We start from the raw sequence: 12,756 nt of genomic DNA on the forward strand, positions 1-12,756 counted from the left end.
GATTGTTTTACTGTCGACTTCCCCTTTTATGGCTGTTAGTATTTGCCTTATTTATTGAGGTGTTCCTATGTTGGGTGCATACATATTTATAATTGTTATATGTTCTTCTTTGATTGATCCCTTGATCATTATGTAGCGTCCTTCTTTGTCTCTTGTAATAGTCTTTGTTTTAAAGGCTATATTTTCTGATATGAGAATTGCTACTCCAGCTTTCTTTTGATTTCCATTTGCATGGAATATCTTTTGTCATCCCTTCACTTTCAGTCTGTATGTGTCCCTAGGTCTGAGGTTGGTCTCTTGTAGACAGCATATATACAGGTCTTCTTTTAGTATCCATTCAACCAGTCTATGTCTTTTGGTTGGAGCATTTATTCCATTTACATTTAAGTTAATTATCAATATGTATGTTCCTATTACCATTTTCTTAATTGTTTTGGGTTTGTTATTGTAGCTTTTTTCCTTCTCTTGTGTTTCCTGCCTAGAGAAGTTCTTTTAGCATTTGTTGTACAGCTGGTTTTGTGGTGCTGAATTCTCTTAGCTTTCGCTTGTCTGTAAAGGTTTTAATTTCTCTGTCAAATCTGAATGAGATCCTTGCTGGTTTGTGTAATCTTGGTTGTAGGTTTTTCCCTTTCATCACTTTAAATATGTCCTGCCGCTCTCTTCTGGTTTGCAGAGGTTCTGCTGAAAGATCAGCTATTAACCTTATGGGGATTCCCTTGTGTGTTATTTGTTGTTTTTTCCTTGCTGCTTTTAATATTTTTTTCTTTTTATTTAATTTTTGATAGTTTGATTAATATTTGTCTTGGCATGTTTCTCCTTGGATTTATCCTGTATGGGACTCTGTGTGCTTCCTGGACTTGATTAACTATTTCCTTTCCCATGTTAGGGAAGTTTTCAATTATAATCTCTTCAAATATTTTCTCAGTCCCTTGATTTTGCTCTTTTTCTTCTGGGAACCGTATATTTGAAATGTTGGTGCATTTAATGTTGTCCCAGAAGTCTCTGAGACTGTCCTCAATTCTTTTCATTCTTTTTTCTTTCTTCTGCTCTGCAGTTGTTATTTCCGCTATTTTATCTTCCAAGTCACTGATCCATTTTTCTGCTTCAGTTATTCTGCTCTTGATCCCTTCCAGAGAATTTTTAATTTTAATTTTTGTGTTGTTCATCACTGTTTGTTTGCTCTTTAATTCCTCTAGGTGCTTGTTAAACATTTCTTGTATTTTCTCCATTTTATTTCCAAGATTTTGGGTAATCTTTACTGTCATTATTCTGAATTCTTTTTCAGGTAGACCACCTGTTTCCTCTTCATTTGTTAGGTCGGATGGGTTTTTGCCTTGGTCCTTCATCTGCTGTGTGTTTCTCTGTCTTCTCATTGTTCTTACATTACTGTGTTTGGGGCCTCTTTTTCGTAGGCTGCAGGTTCATAGTTCCCGGGTTTTTTGGTGTCTGTTCCCAGTGGCTAAGGTTGGTTCAGTGGTTTGTGTAGGCTTCCTGGTGGAGGGGACTAGTGCCTGTGTTCTGGTAGATGAGGCTGTATCTTTTCTTTCTGGTGGGCAGGTCCACGTCTGGTGGTGTGTTTTGTGGTGTCTGTGGCATTATTATTGGTTTAGGCAGCCTCTGTGCTAATTGTGTTCCTGTCTTGCTAGTTGTTTGGCATAGGGTGTCCAGCACTGTAGCTTGCTGGCTGTTGAGTGGAGCTGGGTCTTGGCTTTGAGATGGAGATGTCTGGGAGATTTTCATTGTTTGATAATACATGGATCTGGGAGGTCTCTTGCGGACCAGTGTCCTGAACTTGGCTCTCCCACCTCAGAGGCACAGTCCTGACACCTGGCTGGAGCACCAAGAGCCTCTCATCCACATGGCTCAGAATAAAAGGGAGAAAAGAAGGAAAGAAGGAAAGAAGGAAAGAAAGAAAGAAAGAAAGAAAGAGAAAGAAGAAAAAAGAAAGAAAGAAAGAAAGAAAGAAAGAAAGAAAGAAAGGAAGGAAGAAGAAGATAAAATAAAGTAAATTAAAGTTATTAAAATAAAAACAATTAATATTTTTAAATTTAAAAAGAATAAAGGACAGACAGAACCTTCATACAAATGGTAAAAGCAAAGCTATACAGACAAAATCACACACATAAGCATACACATACACACTCACAGAAAGAGAAAAATGGAAAAAAATATATATATATATCATTGCTCCCAAAGTCCACCTCCTCAATTTGGGATGATTCATTTTCTATTCAGGTATTCCACAGGTGCAGGGTACATCAAGTTGACTATGGAGATTTAATCCACTGCTCCTGAGGCTGTTGGGAGAAATTTCCCTTTCTTTTCTTTGTTCACACAGCTCCTGGTATTTAGCTTTGGATTTGGACCTATCTCTGTGTGTAAGTCTCCTGAGGACGTCTGTCCTTTGTTCAGACAAGACGGGGTTAAAGGAGGACCTCATTCGGAGGCTCTGGCTCACTCAGGCCAGGGGGAGGGAAGGGTATGGACTGCAGGGTGAGCCTGCAGCCACAGAGGCCAGCATGATGTTGCACCAGCCTGATGTGTGCTGTGTTTTCTCCCGGGGAAGTTGTCCCTGGATCATGGGACTCTGGCAGTGGCAGGTTCCGGGATGGGAGGTGTGGATAGTGACCTCTGCTTGCACACAGATTTCTTGGTGGCTGTAGCATCAGCCTTAGCATCTCATGCCCATCTCTGGGGTCGACCCTGATAGCCATGGCTCACGCCCCTCTCTGGAGCTCCTTTAAGCAGTTCTCTTAATCCCTTCTCATGCACCAGGAAACAAAGAGTCAAGAAAATGTCTCTTGCCTCTTTGGCAGTTCAAGATCTTTTCCCAGACTTCCTCCCAGCTAACCATGGTGCACTAGCCCCCTTCAGGCTGTGTTCACGCAGCCAACCCCAGTCCTCTCCCTGCGATCTGACCTCTGAAGCCTGAGCCTCAGCTCCCAGGCCCCACCCGTCCCAGCGGGTGAGTAGTCAAGCCTCTCGGGCTGGTGACTGCTGGCTGCCACTGATCCTCTGTGCGGGAATCTCTCTGCTTTGCCCTCCAAAACACTGTTGTTGTGCTCTCCTCCATGGCTCTGAAACTTCCCCCCTCCACCACCCGCTGTCTCTGCCCATGAAGGGCCTTCCTAGTGTGTGGAAACTTCTCCTCCTTCATAGCTCTCTCCCACTGGTGCAAGCCCTATCCTTATTCTTTTGTCTCTGTTTTTCTTTTTTTTTTTTTGCCCTACCCAGGTACGTGGGGAGTTTCTTGCCTTTTCGGAGGTCTGAGGTCTTCTGCCAGTGTTCAGTAGGTATTCTATAGGAGTTGTTCCACATGTAGATGCATTTCTGATGTATTTGTGGAGAGGAAGGTGATCTCCACGTCTTACTCTTCCATCATCTTGAAGCTCCCCTCACCAAAGTGGTCTTGAGCAAAACAAACAAACCAAAAAGGAGCTGGAGGAATCAGACTCCCTGACTTCAGACTATACTACAAAGCTATGGTAATCAAGACAATATGGTACTGGCACAAAATCAGAAATATAGATCAATGGAGCAACATAGAAAGCCCAAAGGTAAACCCATGCACCTATGGTTAATTAATCTATGACAAAGGAGGCAAGGATATACAATGTAGTCTCTTCAATAAGTGGTGCTGGGAAAACTGGACAGCTACATGTAAAGGAATGTAATGAGAACACTCCCTAACACCATACACAAAAATAAATTCAAAATGGATTAGAGACCTAAATGTAAGACTGGACACTATAAAACTCTTAGAGGAAATCATAGGAAGAACACTCTTTGACATAAATCACAGCAAGATCTTTTTTGACCCACCTCTTACAGTAATTTAAATAAAAACAAAAATAAACAAATGGGATGTAATGAAACTTAAAAGCTTTTGCACAACAAAGGAAACTACAAACAAAATGAAAAGACAACCGTCAGAATGAGAAAAAAATATTTGCAAATGAATCAACGGACAAAGGATTATTATCCAAACTATTTAAACAGCTCATGCAGCTCAATATTAAAAAAAACAAACAACCCAGTCAAAAAATGGGCAGAAGACTTAAATAGACATTTCTCCAAAGAAGAAATACAGGTGGCCAGGAAGCATATGAAAAGCTGCTCAACATCACTAATTATTAGAGAAATGCAAATCCAAACTACAATGAGGTATCACCTCACACCAGTTAGAATGGGCATCATCAGAAAAATCTACAAACAACAAATGGTGGAGAGGGTGTGGAGAAAATGGAACCCTCGTGCACTGTTGGTGGGTATGTAAATGGATACAGCCACTATGGAGAACAGTATGGAGGTTCCTTAAAAAACTAAAAATAGAATTACCATATGACCCATCAATCCCACTACTGGGCATATACCCAGAAAAAAACATAATTCAAAAAGACACATGCACCCCAATATTCATTGCTGTGGTATTTACAATAGCCAGGTCATGGAAGCAAAGTAAATGCCCATCAACAGATGAACGGATAAAGAAGACGTGGTGCATATATACAATGGAATATTAGCCATAAAAAGGAACTAAGTTGGGTCATTTGTAGAGATGTGGATGAATATAGATACTGTCATACAGAGTGAAGTAAGTCAGAAAGAAAAAGCAAATATTGTATATTAATGCATATATGTGGAACCTAGAAAAATGGTACCGATGACCGGTTTTCAGGGCAGAAATAGAGACACAGATGTAGAGAATAAATGTATGACACCAAGGGGGGAAAGCAGCGGAGGTGGGTGGTGGTGGTGTGATGAATTGGGAGATTGGGATTGACAATGTATACATTGATGTGTATGAAATGGATGACTAATAAGAAAGTGCTGTATAAAAAAATAAATAAAATGAAATTCAAAAAAAGAAAAGAAAAGAATGACCTAGATGTAAAATTACTAACTAATCTGGAAAGATACTCCTAAAGTATAAAATTACAAAATGCAAATATTAGATTTAAATAATATTTCAATTCAATCAAAGGAAAAAAAAATTCTGTGTATAAATAAAGAGAAAAGTAAGGAATGATATGCAGCCAGTAGTTAATACAAGTTATCACTGAGGAGGGAGACTGGCAGGAACAGAGGTGAGTGACTTTCTCTTTAGGTGGTTCAAGGGGTAGAATTATGGGTGATTTTTATTTCATGTATGTTTGTGCTTATCTATATTGAAAAAAATAAGATAAATAAAAACAACCAACATCACTTAATTTTTATTCACTGATCTGTGAGTTCACAACATTTTATTTACAAAAAATTAATCATTTAAAACAAAATGAAAAGATACAGGTTAACATGGTGAGTGAGTAGACAGTGTTTCTCTTAAGATTCTCTTTAAAATAGCCAAAGAGATACCAAACTACCAAATCTAGTAGAATTATCTTGTTTGATAAATATCTACTAACTGTAAGGTTTATGAGGATGGATTGAGAAGTACATTTTGGAGGTAAGTTTTATGTGTCCTACAGCTCTTGGTTACCATCTCAGAAATTAGAGGGAGATGCATGGCAGTTCACTGCATCCTGAAGTGATTGGTTGACAATGGAAAAGAAAATTGTAAACAGGACCTGAGACAAGGTGGCCTTCATCAGTTATTTATTTAGCATCTACCATATGCCAAAACCCTATCCTCCACAGAGGTGATAAATCAGTGAACAATACAATGGCCAAGGACCTGGTCAGGTTTCTTTACTATTATGTTCCCAGCACCTAAATTAGCAGCTGCCATATGGTCAACACTGTATTTCTGGCAGGCAGGGAGGGAGGGAGGAATGGAGAGAGGAAGTAAGAGAGAAAAGAAACCTAGAACCTAATCATGTATACAAGTATTAAGAATAAACACAAGCGGGCTTCCCTGGTGGCGCAGTGGTTGAGAGTCCGCCTGCTGATGCAGGGGACATGGGTTTGCGCCCCAGTCTGGGAAGATCCCACATGCCGCGGAGCAGCTGGGCCCGTGAGCCATGGCCCCTGAGACTGGGTGTCCGTAGCCTGTACTCCGCAACGGGAGAGGTCGCAACAGTCAGAGGCCTGCGTACCGCAAATAAAGAAACAAACAAACAAACAAACACAAGCAAATCACCTTTCATCGTGGCAGAATGAGGACCTCAGTGAACTACTCAACTACTCTAAAACAAGGAAAATACAACAAAACAACTTAAATGAACCACTTTAGAACTCTGGCAATTAACTCAACCTACAGAATGAACTGAAAATTGTCTATCCAAGAATCTACTAAACCTTGGTAAGACAGTAGCCTTTGTGACATTTTAACTTGGAGCTATTCCTATCCATCTTTCTTCCCCAGTTCAGTGGCATAGTAGCCAAAAGCTGACAGCACTGCAGAAAATGGAAACAGCTCTATTTATGGAGGTCCATGAAAATTACTATTCTCAGAGCACAGTCAGTATTTTGTCCAAATTTTCACCTCTCTGAAAAATCTCTATTCAGAGAGTAGTGGCTATTTGATTTGACTCAGATCTCAGCTCATGGTTGGAAGGATGAGGTGTCCCTCAGGGGATTATGGAAACAATAGTAAACTGCTGGCAACATCCAAGGGCCCAATGTTGTAAATTCAGATGGGGCAAACCAGTAGCTGGACAGGAATCCTGGAGAACTAGATTACTGCAGGGAACTTTGAAAAGTCCAGTATATTCATGGAGATCTAAAAGCCTGTGTACATAAGCAACTGCCCCCAAAAGCTACAAAAATAAATATAAGTGTAATGAATATTAATAAAAGTCAAGGACTGATGCCAAAGGAGAATATTAAAAACGGCCCTAATCTAGAATGGTGGAAGTGAGTGAAGTGAGAAGGGCTTGCCAGAAAAAACATTCCCAAGCACATAAACTATAAAAGAAGATTTGGAGGATAAGTGGTAGTTAGTCATCTAGGTGAAATGGAGAGGGCAGGGCAGGAGGTGAAAATTGTGTCATTTCAGTGGGTAAGTATATTTTAAGATCTGAGGACAAAATACAGAACATGGTACATTCTATATAGAGCAGCAAGACTGAAGGGGAGACTGGTTTGAAAGGAGGCAAGAGGCAAATAGGGGTAGGACACACAGTCTCATAAGCCAATTTAAAAATCTTAAACATGATCCCAGGGGAAATTGAGAAATCACTGAAGCATTTTAAGCAGGAAACTTACATGATGAAGTTCACACTTTAGGAAGATCATTCTGGCTTCTGAGTGGAACACAGATGCAGATAGGCATGAATGACCAAAAGGGGATCACCTATGAGGTCATTGGAGTAGTCAAGATAAAGAGAAGAAAATGATGAAGACAGGTTGGGTGGATATAAATGGATAGATTTAAAAGATATTTTAAAGGTAAAATTTGTCAGAGTTTGGTGGTGCTTACCAAGATTCTGGCTTGAGCTTTCAGGTACATGGTGGTTTTATTTACTGAAATAGGAAACACTGAAGAGAAGGAAGGTAGATGAATCAAGAGTTCAATTCGGGGCAGGTTGAGCTGGCTTTCTTTGTAATTCAGGAGTAAAGTGTGAGAAGATAGAAGGGCCTAGGGAAGACTGCTGGGGAGAATCTATGTGCTTAAGGGATGACCAGAGAAAGTGGAGAGAAAAAGTAGAACTGAGAAGGAATACTCAGGAAGTAGGGAGGAATACTAGGAGAATGGGTGTCATAGAAATTTGGAGGAAATTTTCAAAAAGGAGGAAATGATCGATAGTGTCAAATGCAGTTGAGGTCAAGTGAGATAAAAACAAAAATAGTATTCTTTCAATTAGCACAAGGAAGTTCTTACAAACCTGGGAGAGAAATTCCCATGAAGACGTGGGATGTGGTAAAATTGGAGTAGATTAATGAGAAGGGAGTGGGAAAGAAAGCAAGTAGGCAAATAGAAACAGCATAGTTCATGTTCAAAACCCTTTCAAGATTTCAACTCATCGAGGGGAAAAGGGGAGTTCAGAGCAGAAGTTTCTTTGTTTATTGAAGTAAGAGTGACTGATGCATGTTTAAATATTGATGCAAAAGATCAGTATAGAGAGAAGCTGACTTGACAAAGAAAATACTCTGTAGTGAAATTTCCTTGAGAGGGCAAGAAGACAAATATTTAAGAGCAAAGGTAAAGAAATAGGTCTTACATAAGAGACATTGATATCCTCCTTCCTGTTAGGTTGGAAGTGAAGAGGATATGGATGACGTCTGTAGAAACTTGATGGTGTAAAACTGAGGGATTTTCTGAATGAAAGTTTCTCTTTTATCTGAAAGATGAAAGGTGGTGTCTTTTATGGAAAATGAAAAGTATTGGTGAGGAGTTTCGTAGGTCTGACAAAAATGAAAAATGTTTGAGATAGTCATTCTGAAATGAAAGAATGAGGTAGTTGAATAAACTATTGGCAGCCTTGAGGGCTCAGATGGGACTAGACAGCTATGTCTGATAATGTGGCATTGGTTGCCCTGTTGCCATGATTTTTCACAGCAGTGTCCAGCTAGCTGCCCAAGTGCTCGCACAGAGATGGACAGTTGGCTAGAGATTATGAGTTTGTGACATGGATATAGTAGAAGCACTGTATGGCAAATACTTGATTAAATTAATGTGTGAAGGATTCAAAGCTTGATAGGGAGGAAAGTAGAAACAGGAAAAGGCTGATGGATAAGAGAAAATTGAAAGATCAAAAGACTGTTGGTCCTGTAAATTCAAAGAGCAGACATACTGTGAATAAGTGAGAGTCGGATATTTTAATTAATAATCTCAGTGGTAGAGAGGGCAAGAAGAGTTGAATTTTGGCTTGTGTAAAAAGAAGTCAAAAGTTATTGTTTCATTCATTTTTTTGACATCAAGATCATAAGATTAAATAAAACTACACTCAGATGCCATTTTTCACCTCAGACTGGCAGAGATGAAAATATTTGATAGTACTCTGTCAGCAACAGCGTGGACTACAACAGAGAAACAGGCATTCTAATATACATTGCTAGTAACTGCAGATTGATATGATCTCTATGAAAGGCAATTTCACAAATTCAACCAAAATTTCAAGTATGTATGTCCCATGATGCAGCAGTTCCATTTGTAAGGATTTTACCTAAAATTAGTTTGCTTATGTGAGAATTGTCAGACGTACAAAGTGGCTTATTGAAACATAGTTTGTACTGTATAAGGACAAGGTTGGAATCAACCTGAATGTCCTTAAATTGGCAAATAGTTAAATAAACTATGATCTATCTGTACAATAGAATTCAGAGAATTCACAGAAAATGATTCAAGGATAATATTTTACGTTAATATGTAACAAATTCTAACATATTGTTAAAAAAAGCAGTATGTGATTATTTGTATAAAAGGAGGGAAAAAAGAAAAAGCAATATATATAATTGAAATATATAATGCAAAAACTATAAAATATATATAATTAAAAATACATAAAATAATATATTGAATGATACATAAGAAAACTGAAAAATTAGTTGCCTTTATAAAGAGGAATTAAGTGGCCAGGAAAAAAGGATAGAAATTTTATCACTCTATCTTTTTCTATGCATTTTAAATTTAGACCCACATTATTAACTTTCTAATTCAGTTAATTAATTAAATACATTCATTTTATTGTGTGTTTTAGTACATTATAAATTATGTATGTTTTACATGTAAACATGTAAAACATGTAGGCTTAACTCAGAATTTGTTCCTATAAAATCACTATATGTGTGTATATTAAACAAAAGACAGAAAACAAACAGATATCAAAAAATATTTTTAAAGGTATAAAATATATGACAAAAATAAAGGAAAATGTATCAATTAAGTGTAAGAGGGTTAATCTTTCTTATAATTAATAAAAACAACAACCATAACAACAGATTAAGTGTGTTGATCTCACAAATATTTAAATATACTATTTTGTTTAATTATCTAATCCTATGAAGAAAGTACTTTTATTATGCTTACTAAAAGAGATGAAGAAAATGAGAGTGAATAAGGTTAATTAATTTGCACAAGAACAAATAGCTAAAAATGAATAATTATATCTGCCTCCAAAATCAGCAGAGTATTATGGTATTAAATATAAAATTATAAACCTCTTGAAAAATACGGCCATACCGGCTTAAAGAATAACAATCCATATGCTACTTAAAACTGCAAAAACAAAATCACAAATATGTTAAAAATAAAAGAAATTATATACATGTCAGATAAATATAAACAATAACAGAAGAAGTGACTGAGAATAGTAGATGCTAAATCAAAATTTTTCAAAAATAGGAGAAAAAGAAAAAAGGAAGGGTTGGAGGAAAACAGAAATGGAGGTAGGGAGGGAGGGAGGGAGAAAAAGAAGGATTTGTAATAGAGAAGTAGTATTTTAACTTATGCTAAAGGTGGTCTAGGCAATTTGAGCCAACCATCTCACTGAAGGCAACTAAAAAAAGAAAAAGAAAAATATATCTTAAAGTATCAATGCCCTAATGATACAGTAAGGAATAATTTTGCCCAAAACTAGAAGCTCAAAAGAGGAAGCCTAGTTTACTAAGCCACTTTTTCCTTTAGGGCATTTGCAAAATGAGTTTTGATGAATTTGCCGGGAAGGAGTACAGAAGCCAAAGTTAGCCCAAGATAATTAATCCCCTTCAAACTAGCCAAGGTCTGATATAACTTCCAAAGTGTTCCAACTTCAGAGTGAATTGAAAGTAAAATACCTCTCATGTAGATTTGTGGCCTGCACACATATCACCAGAATGGCCCAGAGGGCAGCACATAAGGACCAAGAACTAGCAGAAATAAAAGATCTCTAAAACCAACTCACAAAAACTTGAGATAGTGGAGTTATCAAATTTTATAGTTATAAAATAACTAGGCTTACTATGTTTAAAAGGAGAGAAAACATGCTTGGAAATATCTTCAAAGAGGGAAAAAAACAAACAAACAAAAAAGCAAATTAAGCAAGAGGCCATAAAACTAGAAATGAGAACTCACACTAAAACAAATACCCATAAACAAGGTTTAAAATACTCTGTTTAGATCAAAAAATAAAATTAAAACCTAAGAAATTATGAAATATTGGTTTAAAACAGCATCTGACTGGCATCTCTTAATGCAGCTTGTTCAAATTTTCCCATAATATAGCTTTTGAAGTGTCAGAAAAAGACAGGATGAAAGAGAAAAGTTAGACTGATAATGGTAATATCAGAATCTGTAGGGAATATCCACAAAACTATTCGGCTGATAGAACTAGAAAAAAATCCACTTAGGCTTTTTCTCACTTACATCTAAGAGTTGCCACATAAAACAGACACAACTTTAAAAGAGATATTAAGAAAATATTTCATATCTTCATCATTGTCTTCTGATCCGAGCATCCAATGAGAAGACACTTATAATCTGTATATATAGCCTTTCTCTTCTTCCTTGCAAACAACCTTCAATTTTGCTTTTGGCAGCAACTAGTCCAGCTAAAAATGTCACTTTCCAGCTGAACTTGCAATTAAGACTGGCCTTGTAACTTCATTCTAGCGAATTAATGTAAGAAGGGATTAAATGTGTAGAATTTCCAGGAAAAAGCATTTTAAGTGGCAGATTCTCATTGCACATGTTTTTACTTATTTTATTTGCTCTTTTTCCTGCTTGTATGGCAATTCGGCTGCTATCTTGTCACCCCAAGGACAAAAGCCTCATGGTAAAGATGGTGGAACAGTGAGACACAGCCAAGTCCTGGTGGCATCATTGTATCTTCATACCAGCCCTGGCTGCCTGTGTCTCCTTGTGGCCTTTTTGTTACATGAAAAACAAGCAAGCAAAAACACATGCCTATATGTATAAAACCACTGTCAGTTGTTTTTCTGATACTTAATGGTGAACTCTTTGTAATTTATATATTTGGGATCTAAAACTCACAGAAAACTGAAGAGTTACCTTCTACCGTTGAAGGCTGCCTTCTGAGTGGTTAGAGGGCCTCTGTTCCTCCACGCTCCTGCCACTCAGAATACATTTCAACTCCTCAGGCTACATTCAAAGCTCTGTAGTCAGACATACTCCACCTATTCAATCATTTTGTTGGATGTTCCTTATCATTAGTCCAACATGTTTCTGTCAAGAAAACTGCAAAGCCAAAGACAGTTCTGACCTCCAGCCTTTGTAAGTCACTCCTGTAAGATTTCCCAGACTGTCTTGTTCTCGTCGATTTCTCCCTTCTATGAATTCTCTTTGTACTTACTAGCTATATCACTTTGTCACTTAATAATACACCCTTCTATGATGTTATTTATGTCACATGTATATATCCTGTATTTTCAACCAGATTGAATGTTTTTAGATACATCTCCTTCAACACTTAGTACAGTGCAATACATAAGACATGTCTAACATCTTTGAATAAATCATGACAAAATGATGAATAAATAAAACTTTTCACATTCCTGATTATAGTGATGATGATGCAAATTCCTTTTCAAAAGGCTTATCACATCTTTCCCATTTCTACCTATTCCAAAAGAATATGAGGCATAACATGATAATATATCCTAGTGAATCACCTAGGCAACTCCATAATGGCATCCCTCAGAATACTGGACACCTGTTGTTTCTTACCCTCTCATATGAAACATCCTGTAATAATAAAGAAAAATGCATTACTGTGTGGCATCATTCTTTGTTTTCATCCATGTGAATTTTGTAATATTAAAATGGTTCTAGAAATTTGGATATTATAAAATATTTTTAAATTGGTGTTTGTTACATACTGAAGTGCAATAAAATAATTTGCTTCGTTTTTCAAATAGAATAGAAAGTATTGTAATTCT

The sequence above is a fragment of the Mesoplodon bidens genome, assembly GCF_964165515.1.
Source record: "Mesoplodon bidens genome assembly, chromosome: 7".
NCBI lineage: Eukaryota > Metazoa > Chordata > Mammalia > Artiodactyla > Ziphiidae > Mesoplodon > Mesoplodon bidens.